This window comes from Gambusia affinis, linkage group LG04, assembly GCF_019740435.1.
Source record: "Gambusia affinis linkage group LG04, SWU_Gaff_1.0, whole genome shotgun sequence".
NCBI lineage: Eukaryota > Metazoa > Chordata > Actinopteri > Cyprinodontiformes > Poeciliidae > Gambusia > Gambusia affinis.
The window spans coordinates 9833413-9857775 of NC_057871.1; the positions used below are offsets into that span (position 1 = coordinate 9833413).

Below are 24363 nucleotides of genomic sequence, written 5' to 3' on the forward strand. Positions count from 1 at the left end.
TTAATTTTTTTACATATCAGTTCATCTGATGATTCTTTTTCTTCTTGTGAAAGTATGGAAGTTTTATACATCTTATCAGGTTACAATCTTAAACTAATATTTTTATTGGGACTTTATGTGAAAACAAAGTAGCACAAAAATGTGAAGAGGAACTAAAGTGATACATGGTTTTCCAATGTTTCAACAAATATAAATCTGAAAGTTTGTATTTATCCCTCTTTACTTTGGCATCTATCATTTAATCTCGTTATGACAACACATTTTGTGGGATTAATAATAAAAATGGTGAGAAAAAAAATACAGTTTCTTAAAGAAAGACAGAAATATTTCTCGTTGAAGTGTGCCACAGCCACTGTAAGCATGTGAAAGCAGGTGTTCAGGAAAAAGGTAGTCTTTTTTTCTTTGCCTACATGCAAAACAGATTTAACAGCCTAAAACTAACATTGCACATGGTGGTGGCAGCATCATTCTGCAGGAGTAGTTACTGAGTCTGCCGAAGGAAAACCGGTCAGTCATTGGGAAGACAAAAAGTGCAAAATCCAGATCACTTTGAAACAATTCTGACTAGTCTTAAGTATTATAACATATTATTTTGTGACAGAATATGATCCAAATACTAATAAATCCTAATAAATTCACAGGACATTTGTGTCTGTATATAAAAAAATAGTAAATTAATATTTATGCTATATGACAAATTTGTGAATGAAAGTTAGTGAAAAACTCAAATATTTCTGGTCTGAAATGGCTTGAAGAGACATAAAAGTAATTCTATTAATTCCATGAATATTGCTCATCTCATTTATTAAATAAACACAAATAAGTTTTCCCCAATAGGTAGACAGACACAGAGACATTCAAACAGACCTTCTCAGATCTGCATCTCTGTTGCATCCTGTGTCAGATCTAGAGTTTCAGAGACATCTGCATCCTGCCCGGTTCTGGGTTCATGCGGTTTCCACACGTCTGTTTGTGTGCATTTCTCCACACAGCCAGGCTGCGTCTAATTGCACGGGTCCATCTGTCAACTCTCAGAAACAGGCTTCTGTCTTACAGGCACAAACAGCACAGACGAAAGTACGCCAGCACAGAAAACACACATGCCACAAGTGACAGCCTCAAAGCCCTCAACTTGGACCCTGGACAATCTGCAGCCTTTCTGTGGCAGCTGTGTGGATGGGATTGACTGGCAGGGTTTACATATGGGCTCCATCTTATCAGGTCATGTTGTAAAACAATAAGCGTACATTCAATGGTGGGTGCACCAAGAATAGAGGATATGAATGGTAACTTACTGTTTGTGTGCACAGGTTGTTTTATTAGAAAAAAGTAAGTATGGGCACAAAAAGCAAGGCCTCCATATTGGAATAAAATTTCTATAATCTAGCCTTTTAATTTAATGATTTAACTGTATATTCATTAGTAGAGAATATTCTAGAAAATTTTATGTTATTATTGAAATAATATTTCAGTCGTATTTACCAACATTTTTGATGCTAAAATTCCAAATACCTTACTTTATACAGGCACTTAAGTTGTTTTAGTACGGTACATGTTTGTCAACCTCAAGGTAAATTGGGTGTTCACAATTTACACAATTGTCACATTTAGTCAAGTTACAACTTCATCAACTATACGCATACAACTAGAGCTACAATAGAATGTCTTTGGTTAAATTATATCCATGTTAGAGAATGGCTTAGTCAAAGTCAAAGCCTAAATGTAATTGTGGTCACACTTGAAAATGGATATTCACAGACACAAATCTGACTGAGGCTGCGCTAATTTGCAAAGGACCGTGGGCAAGCCTATCAGTTTTTTAAAAAAAATGAAGCTGGTAGAGCCATGCTACAAAGGATGCCTCAAATAGATCTAAATGCAACACTTTTTAATTTTTTTCCTTGCGTCATTTTCTATTTACTTCACAATATCTGCTTATTTGATATAGTCGCTCATATACCACCCCAATAAAACGTGAATACAGTGTAAATACTTCTGCATGGTACTGTATACCATAAGTGAGTGCTATGTGCAATTTCAGAGTGTGTTAATTTACTTATCTATCTGCATTGTGCTGCTGCGTAAACTCACTTAACATTCGGCCAGTACAGATTGTATTTCAGTCTGAGCTCTCATTAGTAATGAGGTAAATGAAGGTTGTGTAAGTGGAGCAGGAAACACCTGTTTCTCCCAGGGACAGAAACATACCCCCCACCACTCGAACACAAAGAATGACATATCCCATTTCCCACTGTTCTTTCTTTTCGCTCATTGTTTCACTAAATTAATGACAAAATGCAGCCTTGATATCACAAAGTTAGCTTTCAAAGCAAGCATTCAGATTCATATGAGAGCAGAGGAAGGAAGGAAGGAAGGCATGCTGGTTGAGAAATCCTGGACAGGAAGAGTATGACATATGAAATTATATATAGTGCTTCCAAAAGTATGTGAACGTTTTTCAACCTTACCCTACATACTTTTCAGATGGGTTTTTCTCAACACTTAACTATTTCAGATCATCAAACTAATTTTAAATGATTATTTCAGCTATCAAGGGAAAAACATATGCAAATCCCTCTTTGTTAAATTGCAAATTAGATAAGAATAAAGACTTAATTTTAATAGTCACACAAAGGCCTAATTTATGCTGGACCCATACAATCAATAAATCCTATAAACAGAACTTGTCCAAAAACATGCCTAAAGCTTAACAGAGTCTACAAAACATGTTCAATCTAAAAAGAAAAAAGAACAGATGAGAAACAAAGTAATTTATATTTATTGATTAATAGAGCATGAGAGCACAGTGAGAGTCATTCTCCAAATCATAAAACAGTAGTGAACTATCTCAGCAATGCCTTATCTACTAAACCGGAAAGAGTAAATTCTAAAGCACAGAAAATGTTGCTTACCTCAGTTAAGGAGACAAAAAGCAACACAAAGGAATGTCTCCCATTTCATTAAAAACATGTTAAGGAGTCCAAGAACTTTTGGGAAAATATTCTGTGGACTGACGAGATAAAAGTTAAACACTTTAGACAATATGTCTCCTATTACTTAAGAAACAGAACTTCAAAGAAGATGGTGTTAGAGTCTGCTTTGCTGCTTCAAGATGTTCACAACTTGCTGTAATTGATGGAACTATAAATGCTGCTCTGTATCACAAAATAATGAAGGAAAATATCCAACAATCAGTTTGTGACCTCAGCTTCTACGGCACTTACGTTACGCAGCAGGACAAATATTCATAGGACAATTGGAAGTGAACTTCTCGATCAATCAGAGAATAAAAAAAACCCAAATTTTATAGCCATGTCACAACATCAAACTAAACAGGCTATTCATGCTTGAAAACCATCCAATGTGGCTAAATCAAAATAATGTGGCCAAATTCCGCTACTGCATTGTAAGATACTTATTGTCAAGACTGTTCGCTGGAAATGCTTGGTGACAAGGGCAACACAACCTGCAATTAGGTGAAAGAAGCTGGGAATTATTCCCGTAGGGTCAGATCGGTTTGGATCATTTTTCTACCTCATACTAAACAAGAAAATAATGATTTGTACTTGCTCTAGTCATCTTTTAACATTAAAATAAATTTAATGGTTTGCAACAATTAGATGTGACAAATAAAGCAAAGAGAAAGAAATATGAAAAGGGGCTAAATCTTTTCACAATAATGTTTACATGCTACACTTTTCAGAGTTTTTTTTTTTTACTCACAACTTAATAAGATACGCTGGAGTCTGTCTGGAATATGACAAAATGTTGAAAATTAAAGGAGTAGCAATATTTTTGCAAGACTTATTGATGACTGCACCACATTTTCCAGAATGTAGAAACAAATTTAAATATTAAGATGCGATACGGATTAAATCAAAAGGTAAGAAAGAAAATGCCTAACGCTTGCCTTGAACGGCACCATCAAACTGGACATTTTGAGGCCTGTGGTGAAACGTGCTTGAAAATGAAGCCCACGAAATACCACCAATAGCAAAGAAAAATGCTAAATCACACAGTAGGAGAAAGAGCGCACCCTGCTTTCACATTACTCTCAGCCAATTCAATCAATACAGAGTAGGATCTTGCATGAAAACATGACCTCTGGGTTTTTACACAGCAAAGATGCAATATATTTCTCCTCTTAGTGAAAAACGGACGTCGACTGTTGCTCCCTGGCAAGTGTGTCAATATCAAACAACTGTGCCTCTCTCTATTGCCAATAAACTGATTGTGCAATTCATCAGCCAACTCTGGGAGACAGTATTCCTAATTAAACGGAAGCTCGTAAATTCGACATTTTACAGGTCTTGCTCAGCTTGTAAATACAGTGTAAATAAGTTGTGGTTAGTGCCTTCATGGGCAGATGAAGGTCTGGGTTCGTGGTAAAACTCCTGCTGATGCGTTCAATGAACAGCAGGCCAATTGCAATTAGAACTCTGTTTGCTCCCATGCTTCCAGTGCGTCTCTCCTGCGCTTTTCCATCCTTGCTGCCTTCATGGCATGCCGCATGTTCTTCCATATTCTTTCTGAAGCCTGGTCGAATCAGATTGGATTAGCACTTTCAGAGGACACATTTGTTCAGGCCAATTAGAGCACTTCCTGGCACAGATGGAACCCTGAGGTCTCTGGGGAAAACCCCGGGTCGCATTTGGGTTCTAAAAAAGCATAACGCATACTGTAGAGTCTGCGGAAAAAAACACAGCACCAGCTGTGTGTGTGCATTTGCTTGGCTGTTCCTTCAGGCATAAATATGGCTGCTGTAAATAAAAATGCATTCTGACCTGACCAGCACACCTTGGTAAATATGTTTAAAATTGTTACACAACCAGACTGCATGTATTTAATCCCTCCACACATATTCTTACCTGATAGTGTATATCTTCTTTTGTTGGAGGAAAATGAAACTGTAGAGAATCACATCTCAGTGGCAGCAAGACGTCCTCAACCTGGAGAGAAGAGCGAGGGGGGAACACAGAGAGAGGAGGGGGTGTTATTCAAGCTCACTGAACTGAAGTCCCTGTCATTTTTCACAATAGAGACAGATACCTATAATATGTAGTGAAAGTGGGGTGCCATGTAAATAATGGCCCCATCCAGATTGTGTGAATAGCCATAACCCACTCAAACACAAGAACCAGACGGTTCACAAAGCCGCTGCAGCTTACAGGGGCGCCTGTTTGGTGTTTACACCGCCACGCTTGTGTGTGTGTGCTTGTGCAATCCGCCTTGTAATGACCTCTTAAGTGTTGGGATATCAAAGACAGTAATGGTCTACCTCTGTTCTCCCTGGCAGTTTGCTGAGTGGAAAGCTCTCTTGTGCCATGATAGCTTGTTGATATGGTTAGCATTTCTCTGTCAAATGCCAGGGACGAGGGGAAATTGGTAGCTGTGTTTCACAGATACAGAGACAGACTTTCATATCTAAAATGGTTTGCATCCTCTTCCAACTTTGTCATTTAATTTTTCTCTGTCAACTTCTGTATTTGTTCTGTTATTCTTACCAATGTGTCTCATTATATCTATACAATACATGGTCTTGCAAAAGCACTGATGCTTTTTGACTACTTTGTCATGTTATAGCAACAAGCATATGTGACAAACCAATATAAAGTAATGCAGGATTATGAACTGAAAAGAAAATTATATATGGCTTTTAAACGTTTTTGCAAAAAAGTATCCTAAGTGTGGTACAGATTTGTATCTAAGCCCATTTGCTTCAACCAGTAGTTGTGTACTTCATAAATCTGGACTTTATGTAAGAAAACATGGAAAGCATATTGATGTATTAGGATGAGACCGAAAAACTAACTTTCTAGCCTGCATGCAATATGATATGTGTGTATTGGAAAACTAACTCCAGACATCAACCATAACATTACACTCCCATGATGATGTGTGGTAGAAGAATCAACAAGCTGCAGCAGAAATTTTCTTCTGTAGGATCTATGAAGCTGGTTTGTTAATTAGAAAATGGATGGGTTCGTATTCTTGTTGAATACCCATTTCATTTGGCTTTTTTTTTCTTCAACATAAAACATGACCTATACTTCTACACCCCCATAGCACAATGCTTGAATGACTGTGCTTCCCAATGTCCTCTGACTTAAAATTACTGTTAAATTACCTGACAAAATATTTTTAACCATGTCTCTTTAGGCCTCCCAATGTGCTCCTTATTACTTCTGCATATGTTTTTTCAATAATAAAATTTTAAATTAAACATTCAATGCTTTCTACTTTCAGAACAACTTTTTAATCAAAGTATCTTTTGAATAAAGAGAGAAAGACACTCTGGCCAACATGTGCTGCCTTTGTCTTTGAAAAAGGGCCGCCTCTGATTCATGATTTCTCATTGGTTGAACTGACTGATACGTACTGGTCTTATTTTGAACAAGCCCATTCTATTAATTCCTATATCACAGAATATTATGGTCAGTGATTATTTTGTACACTACGTATTTCATACTTCTCTGGCACTTGCTTCTAAAAACTTTTGAAAACCATGTGTCATGTTTTCCTTCCACTCCATGATCATGTTCTGCTTGTATAGTCTATCAAATAAAGTTCCAATAAAAGTTAATGAAGTTTGTGATAACATTTTTAAAAAAGCATGACTACTTGTTTTCCATTGATCTGCTTGGAAAAACCTTTCATCGCAGTAATTTTCATCAATCTTTAAGGATAAACATTTTGACCAGCTCTCTGGGATTAAGCTCCTTGCATCTCTTCTCAATGTCTGCTTTATGCACAGATTCATGCTCATCTCCTCTGGCACAACAAATGCAGTTTGTTCGGTTTCTGTGTGTGTGTGCTCAGTGAGTGTGCTGCTGTTTTTCTGGGAAAGATGATGCAGTCCAGGAAATAGCGTCTATCTGTATGCCCTTATTTTCTGGCAGTCTTTATCTGTGAGCCAAGGAAGAATGTTCCAGGCACACACACAAATAAAAAAAATAAAAAACAAATGTAAAATTCATACACACACACACACACATCTAGATCTACAATCTGGGCTTGGACTTCTGTGGCGCTCCAGGGCAGGGCTGTGCAGTAACTGGGTCTATTAGGCAGCACAGGAGGCCAGAAGCTGTTTCTCTGTGTTGGATGCCTTCACAGAACTCTACTTATATGTGTGATCATGTGTAGGCAGGCAAATATAAAATGTAATATCTATGCTCGCTCTTCGATGCAGCAGAACCACCACGGGCAAGAGATAATTAGTAAGAAATAACTTAAGTGATGAGCACCCCCACCTATGCAGCCCATCCATGCTTGTCTGACTTGTTTCTCACAGAAGACAGTAAGCATTATTCACATCTAGCTGGTTAACAACGGTGGCATCAGTGCGGAAGGAATGGAGGAAGAAAGGTGGAACAGAAGTGGGTTCGGATGCAGAAGAGAGGAACTGAAGGACAAGGTTTGCGTAAGCAGTGGAAGGCGGAAAAGAATGAGATTTTTTTATTAAGGCTTGTTTAAGTGAACAAATAGGAGAGGGTCAAAGATGTAGCCACTGAAAAGTCCATGTGTACACCAGGGGCCAGCCACCATTTTCCTTAACCCCGGTAAATGATTTACTCATTACCATAAATTGCAAGTTGCTCTTCAACTGTCAGAGGGCACAACTTTCCAGTGTATAGCACAGCAATGGCTTTATGGGAAAATATGTTAGATTTCACCAAGACACACAAGAACAGCTAACCTCGGAAATACATTCATACTGAAAGAATTCAAGCTTAACAATCAGAACTCGTATTGAAAACCATCGCAGGAAGTAGTGCTTCCTTTTTGAGAAGGACTGTGGGAATATAAAAGTACCTGTTTTTGTTACATTTAGGCTTATTGTTGCAGATTAGAAATTGTCCAGTGGAAGTAAATAGCTGGCAACACAAATAAGGCAGAAAAGACACAAATAAGGGAACAAAATATTACATTATTTTATTGGAGAAATAAAACAGCCACAAGAACTAATTTCCTTTTAACATAGCGTTTTTGTCTTAAAGGGATAGCTCAGTATTTTATTTCTAAAAGTGTATGGATCAGTCATATTCCCTCTGTCTTTACTTCATAAAATAAATTATTTCAAACTGTTAGACTACCACACCCAAGACAAAGACTCCTCCAATCTCCAAAACTTTTAGCTGTGTAGTTTATGCAAATGCCCTTTAATGAAGCTGTAGCCCATTGTAACATTCACATATACATTAACAATGCAGGCTGTAATATATTTTTTACAGGACAAGGATATAAGACGCAGTGTACCACCAAGAATCTTCCAATGAGAAATACACTCTGAGAACTGATGATGTGTGGTGTTTAAGTATCAGAGAATCAAGGCACTATGAAAGTAATAAATTAGGATCCACTTAAGATATTTTTATAGGAAATTTATTTTGACTTAAAAAACCTGTTTCACACATATCCTCTCTGTTTCACACATAAGATTCATTGGCAGAGGAATCTTATGTGTGAAGATTCCTCTGCCAATAATTATTGTAAATAATTATTTACATTATTTTACATTATTTTCTAATGTAAATAATCACTGTCATCTCTCTAACCAACCACCCAATGCAAAGTGACAATGGTGGGAAAGTTCATCAAACACTGGTCAAATAAACAGTTGGGGACTGGAGATATTTTCACAATAGTAGAAATTTACTTTGAGCTCAACCATACTGCTAACCTCAATCTCTGTAAAAGTAGTTCAAGAATTCTTTTTTCTAGTTCAAGTTAAGTTTTAAGTCTTTGCAAGGCAGGTCCAAGGCAACTTGAAAGTCTTTTTCCCAATTCAGTGTCAAGTCTCGTCTGTCTAGAAGCAGAAAGAATTTTTTTATATATATAAAATCCAACTAGTACATCTCTAATACATTGTTGTAGGGTTATGAATCCAAATCCGTAGTGTTTTGTAAAATCTTTCAATATTTGAAATATCCATGCTTAGATTTTAATCTATTACCATTTAAATTACCATCCAAAAATAGCTTTTAAATCTTAGTGTTGATTTTCTAAATGTATGAAACAAAGTGTGTTTCTGTCGTTGTAAAGACCAAGCTAACACGTATTTATTCTCACCTCCATTATTTACTGCACGAATAAGGGTGTTCTCACCGTGAGCTTGAGATTTTTTTAATAACATTGGGAAACTATGGGGGCTACTATCATAAGGCCAAAATACTTTGACATTTCTCGCTTAGATATCAAAATCTCTTATTGTTTTAGTTCCACTAGAAGCACCCAAAGTCCTTTCTTTGGGTGCTCTTTTAATCTTGCTAACCACATCAGTCTATCAGTAATGTCTGTATTGATGTAAACAGACAGCTCCCTTTCCTAGCTCCGTTGTCTTCTGTTTCTTCCTGCTAATGGAAGTTTTAAAGATACCAGTGGTATGTGTTACAATCTACAATCATATATTTTTTAAATGTTTAAAGAAAAAGGAAAAGTCCAGAAACAGGTGAGCCCTTCAGCTTTTATTAGGAGTTTATGAGGGTTACTGGAAAAAGGGTTTTGGTCAGGGTGCTCTGGCCTTACTGAACAGTGGATAGATGAGTTTTTCTTTCCATTATTTTTCCTCTGTCCCTCTCGGTTCTATCTTTCGGAAGAAGAGTACCAGTAGGTTTCACATGAGACACGCTTCACATTTTCCCACAGGAAAACAATAGTGTTTTCTATTGTGAGAAGCAGCGGTTGGATCACTGTCCCACATCATCCCCATTATTCATCAGTCCTCTGGATGTAATTAGAACTGTGCCATATGCTTTCATGATCTTTTTTATGTATTAGCCTTTGTAATTATGCCATAAACCAAAGATTGCATCATAACAGTCTAGGATTTTTGTCGATGCCTGTTGGTGGAGATTTATGGTGGAGCTGAAGCTTTCTCTGAAAGGGTGGAGCCTCTTACTGTTCATTTAAAAACCACAGCTATCTCCTTGGTCTCTAATTCAATATAAGCATAAAGAATATGGAGCAATAGTATGCACGTTGTACCCAGGAAGAAAATGAAAGACTCTTGGCTATGTGACTCATATAGATCAGTGAAAGGAGACAAGGAGAGAGTGTGAAAAAAGTCAGAAAAGGAACAAATGCTAAATTAAAAGTGCTAGTTGTTCAGCACTTACCAGAAAGCAAAATGTCTTGCTCGTGCAAGCAGCTCTCAGCATATTAGCTCCTGTTTCCAAGATTCCTATCACCATATATTCATTTGTTTCGAGGGTTGGTTGTGCTTTCAGAATTTTATAATTGTAACAAAACCTATTCTATATAGCAGAATACTGCAGAATTTGTAAAGTCGGCACCATTTCTGTCTTTTTCCTACTGTACATCTCTATATATTTATTGATTATTACATTTATGTCTTGAGTGAAGAAGATGACTATTTGTATGAATTGAACCTGATTCTCAGGGAGGGGGCTTAAGGGAGTAGCAAGCATTTTTCAATGTTGGGGGGGGGCGCCACTGAGAATAACAAAACAGATTGGCTAGGCCGCCTGCCAGCAGGAACAACAAGAATAAATATGACATACTGACTATAGCTGGTCAATTATTACACTGTACAAACCACATTCATTCATTGTTAAGTTTTACTTAAATTTATCCCCTCGGATGTTACCACATATTCAGAAAAGTTAAGGTGGAAGAGCTCAATAAAAAAGGACTTTGTAAATAAATAATATGGATTTAATAATGCCACACCACTAGTAATCAGGCACCCAGTCCTGAGCAGAGATTGTACAACAAAATCCAGACTCCTAGACACAATGGACCAACTATAGCAAAAAAACTTGGTAAATTAATTTTGGACAACGATAGTGTTTTAAAAGATCATATTGGTCAACAAGTTCTTCACTTACTTTATCCTCCAATAAACATCTTGAACCTACACTTTCCCTTTCAGCTATGAAAGATCTTCTATCATTTATCGTCCTATCTGAGTAAAAGCCTTCAAAAAAGGCTTGTCAGCACACTCAAGGGGAGGATGAGAACACTTTTTCATTTTTTTTTTTTTTTTTAGAAAACAGGCACGTGGCCCGTTGTTAGTTATTGCAGCAGGCCCACAGGCTATGGTCCTAGTCATCTGTCTTTGTATGACACTATCAGGTTCGCTTGCACAACGCAGAGGTGGTAAAATGACTTTATTACACAATGTGAAAGATACTTCAGGGACAAATTGCCAGGGAGGCATCCACACCAAAGGGAACATGGTGCTTTTATCTGAAGACAGTTGGACCATGTCAGCCTCAGACTTGTGCAGTCTATTCTGCAATCACACATTGTAAATGTGCTAAAAGGAACCCAGCGGATTTGAGAATTCTCTTTGTCGAGCATTATTCACCAGTCAAAAGAATGAACTTGGGCGGAAAAAGGTGCTAGATTTGCACCTGAAGTGCATCCCTGTGTGGATGACTTAAGAAGGCGGAAGACAAGATGCAAAAAGGAACAAGTGACAAAACTTACATTACCATACCATTAGCCACTGTTAGAGTGCCTTGCATTTTGTTAGCAAATAGCCACAAATTTTAGTTACTGTGGAGAAATAAGACAATAATGATGCATGTCATTCCAAAACAAAACTTTTATAAATTACAAACTGGAAAGATTGTAATTTCAGCAAATGCAGGCTATTTCAGCAATAGCCTGCATTTGTATTGCAGGCTATTGTCTTCCTATGTAACTTTATTAATAAATATTGTCCTGTGATTTTATGGAAAAGTTGCAAATTGAAAGCAATTATCATAAGAAAGCTCAAAGAAGGGCAATTTTCAGATGTTGGTCAGAGTTGATGGGAAGAAGGGTGAAGCAAAATACAGGGTGATCCTGGGTACAAAAGACATTACCCCTAAACATGCAGACATGATGAGTTTAGTCAAAGTAAAGACAGGAATCCATTTGACAATCTGTGAAAACAAATTAGGCTTAAGCAAGAAACTTAATCACCAGAGGTTAAAAGCTGACAGAGATCAACGGACCTTTGGCAGATGCAACTACAACAAAAGCTAGTTCTAGAAAACATTGACTCAGAGGGACTGGACACAAATGCCCACAATACTTTACAGACATTTAATTAAAAAAAGAGAAGAAGACGGAAAAAAAATCTTTGGGCTGATCTTTCAAATAACATACACTGAAGATTGTGGCTGACAAAACGTAGAAAGTTTCAAATGTTTATTGTTTATACTTTTGTTCGATTAAGCATGACCATGTAGTCATTCTTTCCTTTCTTCATCCTATCACACTACACGAACAGCTAAGCTACAGATCGATACTCTCTCGCACATATTCTCACTCCGAAAGACTCTGAATGAAAATGCCATTCGATATCAATCAGCGTCACAGTCGGGCCACAAAGCAGGCACAATAAATGACAGCGTTGTTTTCCAAATTTTCCATCAAATGACGAGTCCCATCAACGTGCTTCAAGTCAGATCTTTCAGCCTGGTTTATGCTGAAAGGAACCAGATGAACAGGGAGTGGAAGATGTATGTAATGCAGTTAAAGTAAAAGCCAAGTAAGCAAGAAATTTAAGAGGGGCCAAGGGATGATGGTATTACAGCCGACGCTGATTGCAGACAATCTGCTGAAGAAGGGAAAGATATGGAAAATATCATTGGTTGCAGCGTCGGGGATATGAGAGGCGGGCAAGTCCTGGAAAGTGAAGAGAAAAAAAGAATAAATTGCATCTATTCAACAACATGCTGTAATAGACTACAACAAACATTTTACTGTGCAGCAAAACATGACTGTTAAAGTAATTGAAGGCAACACTATTCATAAAACAGCCAATCTAGACTTCTCCATACAACTGTCTTCTGCCTCAGTCTTTTATTTGCACCAAGTCCTTAAACAATCCTGTGTTTTGAAACCCTGTGGTAGTTTCTTCCATTGATAAGAAATGCCGGCTTATACACCATGCCACCGAGAAATTTATGCCCCCAGCCCTGCGATGACCTCATTGTTCACTGCCCCATAATTCAAATCTGATCTGCTGTGTTGCATCACATTGTGTGTGACTCATTTCCATGAAGCCCATTCTCCAAACAAGTGAGGCCTCCTCGGCACGCTACAGTAAACCGACAAACAAAAGCAAAGAATTCCCCATCAGTAACATTGGCCGGCTGGCTTCACACGTAGAACAACACAGAAATGCTTCGTTTAAAGGGACTGGGCTGGGAGAAGGGGGTGAGCACTATTGTATAGGCCTTCCTGCAGAGACCAAAAATAATCAGTAGACCTTTGAGCGAGCATCTTACAATAATTGATTCGCCCCTTTTTGTCGCCCCTGTAAACATACAGCTGCAGGCAAGTCCATGTGGGGCCTCCGAGCATCTGATCTTATGCACTCAAGTTCAAGCGTGTTTGTTTAAAGAAAAGTGGTTGTTGTTGATGTGCATCACATTAATGTGTGAAAGGAAATGCATGCATGCATGTGTGTCTATTGACTGGTGACAGCTCTGAGTGGTGTACAGGGAGGTGAAGGACACAGCAGACAAGTGTGGAGCAGGGGATGAATTTCTTTTTTTTGTGTCTTTGTGCAAGTGGAATAGCGTCTGAACTAAAGGCTTTACAAGAGCAAAGGTGTTAGTAGCAATGTATGCCTATAGTGGTATGAAAATGTACCTGTAGCTTCTTGTCACACTTATATGTTTTATGCAGTATCTTCAGACAAGTGTTAATATCAGAAAAAGAGGACCTGCGTGAATACTGTGCATAATGCAGTTTTCAAACGTTTCCAGAGACTGACATGAAGCATTTTCAGTAGCTGAAAATGAGATTTATTTACATATCTACAGAGAAATATTGGCCCACTCTTCTTTGCAAAATTGCTTTCTTTAAGCCACATTGGATGGTTTTTGAGAATAAAAAGCTGAGTTGATTACTATTTATTTTTTAATTATTTGGAGATTGACTGGCTGGTCTACTTTGTATTATTATCTCCTGCAAACCCAAGTGATCTAAATGGCTTATGGCTAGGCATTTTCCTTCAGGACTTTTTTAATAGCAAGCAAAAGTTATGTTTCCATCAATTACAGCAAGCCTGAAGTAACAAGCAGCCCCAGACTGTCACTATCACCCCTATGTTTGAATGTTGGTTTCAAACTCCCACCCCTCCTCCTCGTATATATGTGGGTGATTGACAGTGTTAAAACCCTCCTGGTTGTTACTGGTCGTTTCTTGGGTTTTTCTCATATTATCTGTGTCATACTATGCTGACAGGACATTGTGATGGTTTTAACAAATATGTAAAAAATACATTGTTTATAAGAGTGCCATACTGCAACTTTAAAATGCTGTAGTTGAAATTTATAATTTAATTACCTTTAATAATGTAACAGTTAAAATAGTTTTTTTTTGTTGCTTATGTGCAAACAGTGTACAAAATGCATAGTGAAAGGATTTGTTCCACAAAGTCATGTCTGTTTTTCATCCATTTAGTATTGATTTACATCCTCATCCTCCAACCAACAAAGATGTTTTCAGATTGTTCAAATGTATATTTATATGTATATATGCATCATGTATCATCTGTAAGTGTTATGCAGCAAATGCAGCAATACTTCCAAAGTCTGCTTTTTTCTTTTGCAAAATCCTGAAAAAAACCTACATTATATTCATTAGGTTTTCTATGTTGTATTCTGGTTTTAAAGCCTTATATACCTGCTCTATTCTATTATTATTCCTTTCCCAACATTTACACAAGTTTAGATGACATTTAAGCATAAGCTGGTGTGAGATGCCCATGATATAATAACCTAGAGCAGTGTTTCCCAACCCTAGTCCTGAAGGCACACAGCCCTACATGTTTCAGCTGATTGCAGGTCAGTAAACACCTATCAATTGAAATAATTTGTGCTGAAGCAAGGGAACAACTAAAACATGCAGGGCAGTGTGCCTTGAGGGCAAGGGTTGCAATACTCTGACCTAGAGAAAAAACCAACACAGTACAAAGAGTATTAAAACTAACACAATTAGTTATAATTGTGTTACAATTATATCTACAATCCTAAACAAAGTAGTTTGATTCCCGGTCTCTGACTATTTCCTGCATGTCTCCCCCTTCTCTCCGTGCTCTCTCCACTGTTGAATTGAAACCACTAGCACAATAAAAACTGTACAAAAATAGATCCACTTTTTAGAATCCAAAATTGTAGTTTTAATTAAGTTTCCAGCTACTTTCCAATAGTAATCTATGACTTCTGTTTCATTAACGTGTAAATCAAAGGGATGTCAAAAAAATTGCAAACAAAAATCTTTTTATAAGGACATTGTATTACTGAAATTTAATGTAAAACACAGAATCTTTCATTTTCTTAGTCATTTTCAATATCCGATTTTATGTTTTTATCCCACTTAGACTCGTAGGGTACTTATGGACAGGCAATCTGTACCGAGAATAAACCCAAGACAGATTGCAACACAAAAAAACAGCCACACACTTACTCCTTTAGGTCAGTGTGGAGTCACCAATTAACCTAACATGCATGCAAAGGCTGACCGAGTATCCAGAGGAAACCCACTCAGGAAGGAAAAGGAGTGAGGGGGGGCGGACACATAAACTGCATAAAGAAGTCCTGCACACGAGATCACGAGATGTGATCCACAGACCCTCTCCTATGAGGTGACATTGCTGCTGCATTCTGTGGAACTTTTCATTCTAATCATGGGTCAGAAGATGTGATAATTATAGGGTTGTACTTTAATCTTAATTTATCACTTCTGTCATTACAACTCCTTTATTCTTGTGTGTTATTTGTTTGGTATAGCTGATATATATCTACTTATAAGCTGGGTTTTCTTTTTGTGTTTTTGAAACTTGTTTAATTCAGTAAATAGATTATCTAATTAAATCTGTGAAAATTTCAGCTTTAATAAGCCTCTTCCTTGTTTTAATGTGACAGGGAATTAGCTCTTTTGTCTTATGCTACAAAATATCTGACTTAATCAGTAACGCTTGTGAATCTAAGCAAGAAACAAATTATCATATGTCACTCAAAGAAAAAGGTTGTCTTTATTATACAACAACCACAAACCTGAATGCATTTTAGTGGGATATTTCTGATACACTAAGTCAATGTGCATCATTGAGAAGTGAAAGGAGAATGAAAAATGGCTTTCAAATCTTTTACTATTACAAATCTGAGAAGTCTCCAAGAGGGAATGTTGTTGTTATAGTCACATCTGCAAATCTCTTCCAGCATTGACCCATTATTCCTTGCATAAAAAACACTCAGCTGGGAGTGCTGTGGTGGTGTAGGGGATAGCGCAACCCACATTTGGCGGCCTTGAGTCCTCGACGCAGCCATGGCGGGTTCGATTCCCGGACCCGGCAGACATTTGCCGCATGTTTTCCCTTCTCTGCTTCCCCCTTTCCTGTCAGCCTACTGTCATATAAGGGACACCAGAGTCCACAAAAAGACCCCCTGGTGGAAAAAAAAACACTCCGCTCACTCAGATTGGATGAAAAGAACTGGTGCACATTCAATTTTAAGTCTTGTCAAAAATTCTCAATTCAATGAAAACCTGGACTTTGACTGGGCCAACTTTACACATGGGCATGCTTTGATCCAAAACATTCCATTGTAGCTCTGCTACTGTGCCTAAGATTTTTCTCCTGCTTGAGGGCGAATGTGAACCTCCAAACTCGTCACAAGTTTTTTGCCACCTCTGGCACATTTTCTTCCAGAAATGTCCTGTATTTAACTCCTTTAGCTTCACTGTTGGTACGACAAGCTTTCTACTACAGAAGTTCGTAGCATAACGCTGCCACCAAAATGTTTCAAAAAGAGGCATCATTTTTGAGCCTGAACTTTTCTCCTTGTATACTGTTTTACACGTAGGTCATAAAGCTCAATTTTTGCCTCCTCTAACCAAAGCTTCTTCTTTCAGGTGTGATTATGAGGCTTGTGGCAAACTAAGGAGAAATTATTTTGGTTATCGTCCAACAATTCAACAATCTTGGGACTCTACCATAAAAGCCAGATTTATGGACTACACAATTAATAGTTGTTCTGTCAGCAGAATTTTCCACCTGAGCTGAGTATCTGTACTTTCTTCAGAGTCAGATGGGCCTCGAGGCTGCTTGTCTGATTAATGCTCTTAGGTGTGCGACTGTGTTTTGGTACGTTTGCAGGTGCCCTATTCATTTTACATTTTCAGATTATGGATTTAGCAGCACTCTGTAAGAGGGCCAATGTTTGGACTCGAATATCTCACCCTGCTCTAAATTTCTCCCTGACCTTTCTGCTGTGCTGCTTGGTTTTATGATGCTGTTTGTTCTCTAATGTTCTGTAACAAATGTTCGGGGCATTCACAAAACAGCTGGATTTATGCAGAGATTAAATTCAGCCTCCTTTTGCCTCCTCTGCTTTCTGATTATATTACTTTATTTTGGGGTATCAAAGTTAAATACAATTGCATGATTGAGATTGTATTTATGAAAACATGAGTGAAACAAATATATTTTTTTATTCTGCTTCCCAGTTTTGCACTATCTACTGTGGAGAATTATCCGTTCTCCATGCTGAGTTCTTGATGTATGAGGCTAAGAAGTTGAATTCGTGAATTCCATTTATTAATACCAAAATACAGCTGGTCCATTCTGACATGCTACCTTTAAGAGCTAACATGCGAAATGGCGACAAGCAACAGTTGGTAAATTCTTTTGTTAGCTTTTGTCTAAGCTATGCCGCAAAGAGGGCGTTCCCTATTGTGTCATTTCTTCTAAGCAGAGCTCTCCTTTGCATGTCATTTTCTGTAGGTTTAGCATAGCAACTAGCTAAAAGAGATAGAAGGAAAACACAGAATTTATTTATTCTCAACACTACCTAGTTAAACCACTGTTGGATAAGCATTTTTAACAATTTTATATATTCGTTTGATGACTATTGTCTGTTTTTTGGGGGGGGCGGTTATAGAAAAGTTGGGAGGAATTTGTTTATTACTGTCGTATTTTTATGATTTGGATGTACTTGTGTTCTGTTTACAATTTCACTTGATTCCTATAAAGTGTCTGAGTGTCTAGAAAAGTGCTATGCAAATACAATGTACTTTTATTATTATTATTTTTTCTATTATTATAATTTATGTATTATTTTCTGTTTGACAGACACAATATAAAATTCATCAGGGCAGATAGATTCAACCATCTGTGCGATCTGCTTTTACCGTTTACCTTCAGTTTCACCGCCTGATGTTGTTTAAAGATTCGATTACATTGCACTGCTTAACGCTGCAATATCCAGTGAGCAGGAAAACAAGACGGATCACTTTCAGCACCTCACAAATAGCCCGTAACACCTGGCATTAGCGGGCAGCCAAACAGTGAACAACATGGAAACGGCACAGAAACTACAGACCACTAAAAAGCTGAGGTGGGTTGATTTTAGAGCCCTTAGAAATCCCTACAGAATTAGACATTTCACTGTGGAGGGCAGTTCTAATCACTCAATGAATGAGTCAGTCCACAGTTGGTTTCCCAACCATAAAGTACTATACTCTGGCCGCATGGCAAAGAGAGCGACATGGATTTCAAGCATAAAGAAAGGACGGATGAGTTAAGGGTCATGATGGAAAATGAAGGGGAGTCTGGTTTCTTCCTTAAGAGCGCCGATGGGTAGGAGGACGGATATATTAACACATGACCAAGTACTTTAGGAGGATGAGAAAGCCAGGCAAGAATCTTGGATTCTTATTTTAATATAGGAGAGAGATGTCATTTAGGCCTTTTGAATTAGGTTAAGCTCGGTACTCAAAGGAATCAATCAAAAGGAAACATAATGGCTTTATGAAAAACCACTGAAAGAGCAGTTAAATTCTACAGCTGTGTTTTCATTAAAAACTAATATTATTATGAAAGCAGTTTTTCTTTTACAACCTATGGCTCATGATGGTTTATTTGTGCAGAGAGCTTGGTTGTCTCTGTGGGCATAATAAACACAACTTAATGTTTATCTAAGAAGCTCTCTGACACAGGCCTTTGGCTTGCCAAGCATAAATTAACTTAATACAAAACTGGATACGATGAAGAACATTTGAATACAAGAGTAACCTGATCATCCACAAAGTGAGTCACCTTCCCCATCTCAAATCCCACCACTGCAAACAGGCAATGTCCTCTACAGTGACCAACCACCATATCACCACTACCACTATGTCTCTTAAGCACAAAGTCTTTATTTTCATCATCTTCATTTAGAAGATAAAAAAATCCAAGCCAACAACTGATCCTAACTATAGTCAGGGCCTTTTCAAGCATGTTGCTCTCACATGCTCCCACTGCTTCAAGATCTGGGTGTACTCCAACACCTATATATAGATTTTTCCTAAACTGTCCTGAACCAGAAAGGGTAACATCTAGGGCTCACCCTTGAGGCTGTCGCACAGCAAGGAACTTCCACTAAAGAGCAGCAGTGTGTTGCAACCTTAAATAAACTGAATTGTATTTTAATGTGGTTTCATGTGATAGGTCAATATACAGTTTCTGCTGTAAGGTGATTAAAAACAAATACTCGATTTTATTTGTTTATTTAAAGAAAAAAACAGAATATTGTGTTGAGGCAATACTTTGTAGAGCCACAATTCCAGCTGCAAATATTTTGGGGTTTTGAACATCTGGAAACTGAGATGTTTGCTCATTTCACTGCAAAGTAGCTCAACCTTCATCAGATTGGATGAAAAATGTCTCTAAGTATCGGCTTGCAAGTCTCTTGCAATCTCCTTTGTCTTATCCTGTCCTATTTATTGCATTTCAGGCATACCATATAAAGAAGGTTTCCTAGATGTGTCAAGGCAGATTTCCTTTATAAAAAAAGAACATCTCAAGACGGAATCCTAATTGTGTGATTGACTTTACGAAATAAAGACAGCATTTAACATCAAAATAGGCAGCCACAATGCTATAACAGTAACCTGTGTTTGCATATCCTTCAACCATTTTGATTATTTCTGTGATTCGGGTGGGTGGGTGTGTGTAGTTGGGTGGAAATATATGTAAAAATAAGTGTGTTTGTGTTCACTGAGGGTATGTCACCTGGAGGAGCACAGATGTAAGAGTGTTGAGAATGCTACAATGCCTGCAACATGGCACCCAAGAGCAGCAACAAACAGGTGGATCTGATTCTGGAGGGCCGCAGCAGCCCAGGCACACAGACACAAGGCATGACCATATGCCCCACACAGAGGTCATCAGTGAAGCACACAGGCAGCAGCCTGTAAGCCAGAGAGGCATAGCATGAGGCAGAGAGCCCCAAACCCCCCCAACCAACCACACGGCCATCTCTTCCTGTGCTAGACAAGCCAGGGACTCAGTCCCTCCAGCACCCCAGGGCCTTCACTAACCCCAGTCAACAAAATGGCCCATCACCAATGGGAGATCCCTCTAACACCTCTCAAGAACAGAGCAAGCACCAAGCCACTGCTTTTCAGGTTAACTAAAAAAATAAAAGATACATGAATTTCTGTCCAGTTTCACATTATGTGTCACTTTGTGTTAATCTATTTTCTAAAATGCCCCCAAAACACATTAATGTTAGTGGTAATAGCATGAAAAAACTGTAAAAATTTAATTTTGCACTTTACTGTAGTTCGTCATGTCAACCTTGTTACAATAAGTTGAATGCAAGCAGGAGCCTCCAGACAGCAGGCTGCAGACCCTGGTGAGGACAACAGACTACAACACCCATGATGACAGATACTGGCAAAACAGAGGCGTCCTTTATGAGATGGACCTGAGGACTCAGAGAGCTGCTTACTTTCCTCAGCCTCTTTGACTTTACAGGCAGACTTTACAGGCATATAGAATATAAAAACACAGTAATGTCAGCATAAGTCCAGCAACTTAAGCCTATCTCAAGCTCTTATCAGCTGAAGGAGGGAGGTGAAAAGCCCTTAGCTTTAGAGGCTGAATACACTCTAACCTTGAAGGATTAGGTCAGGGTGCAACAGTATCTTCCAATAATCTGATAACAACTGCAAACAGGATGCACAAACACAAAAAGAATGCATCTGTCCAACTCGTCTAGTCAATGTCAAAGCCAACGACAGGATGATAATTTGAATAGGTCAAAAATGGTCTTCAGAGTATCAGTGAAAGGACAGAAAATGTAAAGGCTAAATGCAGTCTATCACCATCAGGCAGACATTATGAACTCCCACTCCTGGCAAGATCCCAAAAACCCACGCAGCTTGCTGAAATGTTGGCCAAGCCCACCTAACTTTGAAAAAAAAAATGCCTGCAATCACTTCCAAAAGAGAGAAGATTTTGCAATATTTCTAAGGAGTTGTAATCAGAAAGTTGAATACTTTCAGTATAGACAGCTCCTACACACTTATGAGAAGCTTAATCACTCCAAAAATAATATCCAACTTCGTTTTCATGAATGTGGGCACTGGCAGGAGCCAAGACTGCTGGTAGAGAAGACCTGGTAGCAAGAAGGAGGTGGGCTTGTGCTTTCCCATGCTGTCAAGTGTGGAGAAGCTGTAAACAAATCATTTGTAGAACAATAGGATAAAAAAATGCCCTATCTTTCCATTTATATAACACTGCAAAAATAGAGGATATTATCGGTTTTTTGAAAGATGCTTTTCCTGTATTTATGTGGAATAATAACTTCTAATTGTAACATATTTATGGAGGATGAACGGATAAGTTAATATTTAGACATAGCAACAAAAGAAGTAGATTTTTTATTTTTTTTTTTCAGTCATAGTTAAATGGTTCTGGGTCACACATGAATCCTATACCACCGCCATGTTTGTTACAACAGACAAAGATAACCTGAGTAAATCCAAACGGCGTCTCCAAATCTTGATTTCATTAACTGGGAGGAAAAAAATACCCAAACAAACCTGATTTTACTGACCGACGAATAACTTTCACAGAAAGAATTTTATAGACATCTAACAATCTGGAAAGGAAAACAAAACAAATTCTAAGAGTTTAACAATACAGCAAACTATGCTAAGAGCATCAGTCCATAAATGGATAAAACTTAGACCAGAGGAGAACCTTCACATAAGAGGCCAGGGGACCAAAATTAGTCCAACAGCAAACTGTTAGCTATTTTAGAAGGTTGCAAAACAACATCTAAAGCACTGCTTCAGTTAACGTCAGTGTTCAGGATTTAATACCAGGAAAAAGATGTGGTAAAAAATACCATCCATGCAAGAATTCCAACAGTGAAAACCATTATTGACAAAAGAATAATGGTTATATATATATATATATATATATATATATATATATATATATATATATATATATATATATATATATATATATTACCTTAAAACATCCAAGAATTTCTGAAAAATTTTTGACAGGACAAAAATGAAGTGTTTTGGAACCAAATGCATGCAGAAACAAACAAAAGGAACAGTGGTGTGGTCAAAGTTTGATTACAGCACTCAATTGCCGTAGATATGCCAGTAATGCTTGAAAACTTTGTGTTTTCAAGCATTGTGGCTGAATTACAAATATTTTGTAAACAGGGGTTGGCACAACCAGTCATTCAGCAGGTGGCAATAACATTTTTCAAATAAAGCCATGTTGGTTTGAATGATTTTTTTTTCCCTTTACAATTTTAATTATTACTTGGAAACTGCATTTTGATCCCGATTTTGAGGTCATTCTCGTCTCAGTCTATTAAATTAAAATTTGTTTGATGATCTGAAACAAGTGTGACAAAAAAAGGGAGAAACTGAGAAAATCTACAAGGGAAGTGTGAGTAAGATTGTGAGTCACTTTTTTGACTGAAAGCTGCAAATTTCCCATCATTTGTTTCTAAATAATTCCCGGTAAATCAGAGTTTAGGATCTGCGTAGCCACTAAGCTGAACTAACAGCACAAATGCTGAAATGAAATTCTCTCATTACCCCTTGAAAATGTAAATTGACTGTAGTAACAAGCGGTTACAGTTGTAACAAAACTGATTATGTGCCTGCTTGTCTTAATATTCTTGTGTGCATTTCCCAAACGCTGTCTGTCTGAGATGAATCGTGTTGCCTGCCAAGGTTTATTTTCATTATCTGGAGGTTTTCATGTTAGCAGAAGATGTTTAACAGACGATCCCTTGTTCCAATAACGACCTCCTTCCGTTTCAGGGGCAGATATTGTTCATGGAATCTTCCAAATCTAAACCAAATGTATTTGCAATATTAACAGCTCTGAACAAAGGAGAGCAAAGTCTTCAAGTCAAGCAAAAATTATCTGAATTAGCACCACCACCGTGCTTCACCCTCCTTTTTTTTCCCCCTCAGCACAGATCTTTAGCCGTCTCCTGCATCATAACAGAAAAGAAGTAGTGACCTAATTTATGGGAGGACAGACAGACCTACAGTAAGCGGAATGCTCGACGTCCGCTGCTGCACATTGTACGCTTTCAGGGGCTGAGAGACATTGGTGCCACATGAATTTTGTTACTGAACACGACTCTGGTTGTTCTTTAACAACCCCGCGCTCACACTTGTCTGTTTGACAAACGTCCTGCGGCTGGCTCTTGAGAGGCTATCTGAGCCTGTCAGAAAAGTAAACCATTTAGACAAGATAACACGAAAAACTATTAAAGCTTATCTTTCTCCACTGTTTGAGACAGATTCAGAAATCAGACACAAACACACACACATACATGGTGAACAAGGGCAGGATTTGGAAAGAAGTAAATTCAGTCCCTTCCTAAAGTATTGGAACAATTGAACTTTTTCACATTTTGTCACTTGGCACAATGTGGTGCATTATTACGAACTGGAAGGTTTTTATTTGAATTCAGCCCAATTTTTCTCTGATGCCCTTAAATAAAATCCAGTTCAACTAATTTGCTTGCCCTACAGTATCCATGAGTCAATACTTTATAACAACCTTTTTCTGCAATTACATTTAATTAGGCATGAGGTTCCTGCTTATTATCCTATGTGTATGTCACTATTGGCTTTGCAGACCTACAAACGGATATTCCTTTCTGCTTTGCAAAATAGCTCAGTAAGATTTGCTTTAGAGCATCTGTGCACATCAATTTCCAAGTCTTGCCACAGATTGTGAATTGTAATAAGGTCTGGACTTTGACTGGATCATTCTAACACATGCATATCATTCAATCTAAAAACCATTCCATTGTGGCTCTAGTTGTATATTCAAAGTCTTTCGGCTGGAGAGTGACTCTCCACCCAGTCTCAAGACTTCTGCAGCTTCTACCAGATTTTCTTCCAGCAACTTATTTATCTTTATTCCCATCAACTCTAAGATTCCTTATTTTTCCTGAGGAAATACCAACCTTCCAGCCTGATGCCACCACAATGTTTTGCAGTAGGGATGATGTGTTCAGGGTGAAGTCCGCCGATGGACTGCACTGATCACTATGACTTTATGTTGCACTA

The 24363-nt window shown here is 37.9% G+C and overlaps 1 protein-coding gene across 10 annotated transcripts in view; it reads right to left on the reverse strand.

The window, feature by feature from the left end:
* The window catches only part of adgrl3.1 (adhesion G protein-coupled receptor L3.1), a 163225-nt gene that overhangs the window by 136290 nt on the left and 2572 nt on the right, over positions 1-24363 (reverse strand). For all 10 annotated transcript variants that reach the window (XM_044115192.1, XM_044115193.1, XM_044115194.1 and 7 more), the window contains exon 2: positions 4869-4949. The gene's annotated coding sequence lies outside the window, so the exon portion shown is untranslated. The remainder of the gene's footprint in view (positions 1-4868; positions 4950-24363) is intronic.